The sequence below is a fragment of the Lithobates pipiens genome, unplaced genomic scaffold (genome assembly GCF_037356315.1).
Source record: "Lithobates pipiens isolate NorthernLeopardFrog02 unplaced genomic scaffold, aLitPip1_a1.2 Scaffold_16, whole genome shotgun sequence".
In the NCBI taxonomy this organism is placed as follows: Eukaryota; Metazoa; Chordata; class Amphibia; order Anura; family Ranidae; genus Lithobates; species Lithobates pipiens.
In genome coordinates, this window is record NW_027507748.1 from 328,152,779 (window position 1) to 328,158,181 (window position 5,403).

Below are 5,403 nucleotides of genomic sequence, written 5' to 3' on the forward strand. Positions count from 1 at the left end.
GATTAATGCGTATACCCATTTTAGACCCAATAGTAAACCTATTTTCAAGCATTTACTGGTAAATTATTTTACACCTAAGCTCCTTAGCATAACTCATTACTATTGTCTGAAACCATGATTATAAGCCTTCCCACATGGGAGAAGAAGATACAAAGCATACCGCATCCACACTACATGGACAGATATAATGCTTCAATACAAAGCCCTATTCTGTGCACGAGGGATCACAAAAGGTTAGGGGAATTGAAAAAAAGATACTAACAAAATGTACAGTTTTGTAACATAACATAGTTTTACTAAAAAAAGTTATTTTTTAATGGAAAAAATGTCCTTTAACTTGCGTGAAAAATATTGTGGGTTGTTTCTACATTGATCCCATGCCGGCAGCATTTATTTTATCCAGTTGGCTTAAAGAGAGCTAGTCAAGTCTCTAAACAATTAAAAACACCAGTCCCCTGCAATGGAAAAAGTAGCATACCCACCTCTCTGGCTGCCCATGTTCTCTACCTTTCCTTGGTTTCAACACTGTAGCCTCCATCATTCTTTTTAACACTTGACAACAAAGTGTTGGATGCCTGTGTCCCCTGCTTTACACCGTGGTTACATTTCCTGACCCCAATAATTCATACCTCCCAACTGTTCCTGATTTTGAGGGACTGTCCCTCATTTGGAACAAAGTCCCTCTGTCCCTCTTTCCTCCTCATTTGTCCATCATTTTGGTCTGATCTCTATAGTTGCATTTAAAATACACTACTTATCTATCAAAAAGTGTTTCCCAGTTGTAAACCTTTCATCCAATTTCTAAATTGCTGCATTTTGTAAATTCCAAAAGCCAATATAAAGGAATAGTAGTGGTAAAAAATAGACTTGTGGGTTTAACCAATAATTTTTCTTTTGTACAATCCCTCCTTTAACCACTTCAGCCCCGGACCAATTAACAGCCTAAGGACCAGAGGTCTTTTTACAATTTTGCACTGCACTGCTTTAACTGGTAATTGCGCGGTCATGCAATGTTGTACCCAAACGAAATTTGCGTCCTTTTCTTCCCACAAATAGAGCTTTCTTTTGGTGGTATTTGATTGCCTCTGCAATTTTTATTTTTTGCGATATAAATGGAAAAAGACCGAAAATTTTGAGAAAAAAATATATTTTCTACTTTTTGTTATAAGAAAAATCGAATAAACTCAATTTTAGTCATACATTTAGGGCAAAATGTATTCAGCCACATGTCTTTAGTAAAAAAATGTCAATAAGCGTATATTTTTTGGTTTGCGCAAAAGTTATAGCGTCTACAAACTAGAGTACATTTTCTGGAATTTACACAGCTTTTAATTTATGACTGCCTATCTCATTTCTTGAGGTGCTAAAATGGCAGGGCAGTACAACCCCCCCCCCCCAAATGACCCCATTTTGGAAAGTAGACACCCCAAGGAAATTGCTGAGAGGCATGTTGAGCCCATTGAATATTTTTTTTTTGTCCCAAGTGATTGAATAATGACACAAAAAAAAAAAAAAAAAGTTTACAAAAAGTTGTCACTAAATGATATATTGCTCACACATGCCATAGTTATATGTGGAATTGCACCCCAAAATATATTCTACTGCTTCTCCTGAGTACGGGGATACCACATATGTGGGACTTTTTGGGAGTCTAGCCGCGTACGGCACCCCGAAAACCAATCACTGCCTTCAGGATTTCTAAGGGTGCAAATTTTTGATTTCACTCCTCACTACCTATCACAGTTTCGAAGGCCATAAAATGCCAAAATAACACAAAACCCTCCCAAATGACCCCATTTTGGAAAGTAGACACCCCAAGCTATTTACTGAGAGGCATGTTGAGTCCATGAAATATTTTATATTTTTCCACAAGTTGCAGGAATATAAAAATTTTTTTTTTTTTTGCACAAAGTTGTCACTAAATTATATATTGCTCACACCTGCTATGGGCATAAGTCAAATTACACCCCAAAATAAATTCTGCTGCTTCTCCCGAGTACGTGTGGGGGACTTTTTGGGAGCCTAGCCACGTACTGGACCCCGAAAACCAAGCACTGCCTTCCGGATTTAAATATAAAACGCTACCAAAAAAAACTGTTAGCGATCGCAGGGATCAGGCCTGACTCTGTGATCGCTGTAGTTATGTGTTTAGTGTTTTGTAAGTGACAGTGATCGATCGATACTGCACTTGGGTGGGCTGGGCGGAGGGGCAAAACGCAGGTGCTAGTAGGTATCTGGGCTGATCCCGCTAACAATGCGTTTTTTTGGAACCCTAAACTGCTGGGGAGGCTAGTATAGATCTGATCAGATCAGATATTGATCTGTTCAGATTCTATACCACTACGGGAGGTGTATGCTTTGCGCGTGGGTGTTAGCGGTACTGGCACTAACCCAGCGCTGCCTGGGGCGACGCAGACCCCGACCCTAAAACCTAATTGATATCACCCGCCGGGTGATCGGGGGTTAAACCTTTATTGGGTAATAAATGGTGGGTGCCCTGATGCTATAAAAAGCAAACTAACTAACCAGAGTCACCTGAAACACTTATACGGTGATCACTGGGGAAAGGGTTAACTAGGGGCAATCAGGGGGTTCAAATTTTTATTAGGTAGTATATGGGGGTCCCTAACGCTATATAAAAACCTGACGGGGAACCTAAATAACTAACTGGCTAACCAGCGTCACCAGTGACACTTATACGGTGATTGCTGGTGAAAGGGTTAACTAGGGGCAATCAGGGGGTTAAAACCCTTATTGGGTAGTATATGGGGGTACCTAGCGCTATAAAAACCTGGCGGTGAACCTAAAAAAATAACTAGCTACCTAGCGACACCAGTGACACTAATGCAGCGATCAGAAAAATGATCGCTTAGTGACACTGGCAAAAGGGGGTGAAAGGGTTAACTAGGGGCAATCAGTGGGTTAAAACCATTATTGGGTAGTATATCGGGGTACCTAGCGCTATAAAAACCTGGCAGTGAACCTAAAAAAATAACTAGCTACCTAGCGACACTAGCGACACTAATGCAGCGATCAGAAAAATGATCGCTTAGTGACACTGGCAAAAGGGGGTGAAAGGGTTAACTAGGGGCAATCAGGGGGTTAAAACCATTATTGGGTAGTATATCGGGGTACCTAGCACTATAAAAACCTGGAAGTGAACCTAAAAAAATAACTAGCTACTTAGCGGCACCAGTGACACTAATGCAGCGATCAGAAAAACGATTGCTTAGTGACACTGGCAAAAGGGGGTGAAAGGGTTAACTAGGGGCAATCAGGGGGTTAAAACCATTATTGGGTAGTATATCGGGGTACCTAGCGCTATAAAAACCTGGTGGTGAACCTAAAAAAATAACTAGCTACCTAGCGACACTAATGCAGCGATCAGAAAAATGATCGCTTAGTGACACTGGCAAAAGGGGGTGAAAGGGTTAATTAGGGGCAATCAGGGGGTTAAAACCATTATTGGGTAGTATATCGGGGTACCTAGCGCTATAAAAACCTGGCGGTGAACCTAAAAAAATAACTAGCTACCTAGCGACACTAGTGACACTAATGCAGCGATCAGAAAAATGATCGCTTAGTGACACTGGCAAAAGGGGGTGAAAGGGTTAACTCTAGGGGCAATCAGGGGGTTAAACCTTTATTGGGGGGTGGTAGGGGGCTACCCTGGACCTAACACTAACTGCCCTGACAGTTTTTACTTTTACAACTGACACTGAATGCAGTGATCAGTAAATAAATGATCACTGCAATCAGTGACACTGTGACTGGGGGGGAGGGGGGCGGGGGACGGGATCGGGGGGCGATCTGGGGGGTGATGGGGGGGGGGGTTGTGTGCCTGTGTGTTAGTTAGTGTCAGTGTAGTGTTTGGTGCACTTACTTTTAGTCTTCTCCTCGTAGTCCGGTCAAAAAGACCGCCCCGAGGAGAATGACATCACTTCCTCCCTGCCTGTTTATACAATACACAGTGGGAGGAAGCTTCTCATTCGCCAGGAGCGATCGAGAGGGGATGGCCAGAAACCAACGGCCATCCCCTCATCCCGGATCGCTCCTGAAGCGAAACGGACCACCGCATCCAGTGGGAGGGGGTCCGATCGGACCCCCCACCCGCTGGAAGGCAAGCACGTACATGTACGTGCTTGTGCCTGTACATGCCATTGTGATGACGTACAATGGCATGCGGCGGTCGTTAAGTGGTTAAGGGGGATGTTTCCTATGCCTACATACGTTTGCTAAAAGGTGTCCCTCATTCCTATTTCAGAAAGTTGGCAGTAATGCAATTTCACTGTTCTGTTCTGTAGTGATACAGAAGGTGGATGAAGGGCACCACAGCACACAAGTAGGGTCACAGTCCTCCGAAATTCTCCTCGTAGTCCGGTCAAAAAGACCGCCCCGAGGAGAATGACATCACTTCCTCCCTGCCTGTTTATACAATACACAGTGGGAGGAAGCTTCTCATTCGCCAGGAGCGATCGAGAGGGGATGGCCAGAAACCAACGGCCATCCCCTCATCCCGGATCGCTCCTGAAGCGAAACGGACCACCGCATCCAGTGGGAGGGGGTCCGATCGGACCCCCCACCCGCTGGAAGGCAAGCACGTACATGTACGTGCTTGTGCCTGTACATGCCATTGTGATGACGTACAATGGCATGCGGCGGTCGTTAAGTGGTTAAGGGGGATGTTTCCTATGCCTACATACTTTTGCTAAAAGGTGTCCCTCATTCCTATTTCAGAAAGTTGGCAGTAATGCAATTTCACTGTTCTGTTCTGTAGTGATACAGAAGGTGGATGAAGGGCACCACAGCACACAAGTAGGGTCACAGTCCTCCGAAATTCCTGGAAGTGTCTGATGGCCTGCCAGGGTATCTTTAAACTTTCTATGATTAGCAAGTCTTGCTGACAGTGGACCTTACTAGCACCCACATAAGACACAATACAGGTTGTGTAAAAAATATCAAATGTTATTCACAATCATTTAAACATAACACAGATGTGTAAGTATGTAACTCTGAAATCAATAAACATGAATTATCATAAGTATATTTTGTTATATTCCGCACATAGGTGTGGGCTGGACTGCTGCCTCCCTTGAGGTGGTCCTAACTGGAACCCCCTTATAAAAGATTTTTGTAGGTGTAGGGTTGGTGGTGCTGCCCGTCACCACCAACCCTACACCTACAAAAATCTTTTATAAGGGGGTTCCAGTTAGGACCACCTCAAGTTCTCACTTCCGTTACCTGAAAAGTGAACCACTAATAGAGGCGCTTATCCCAGGTGGAGAGTGGGGGTAAAGAGTGTTTTCCGTGTTCTCTTTACCAAAAAAAAAATTATTTATCGGTTTGTGCTCTGTTGTTAGGTGATATTTTATCCCTGTAATTACTTTGTGCTTTGAAAATAAA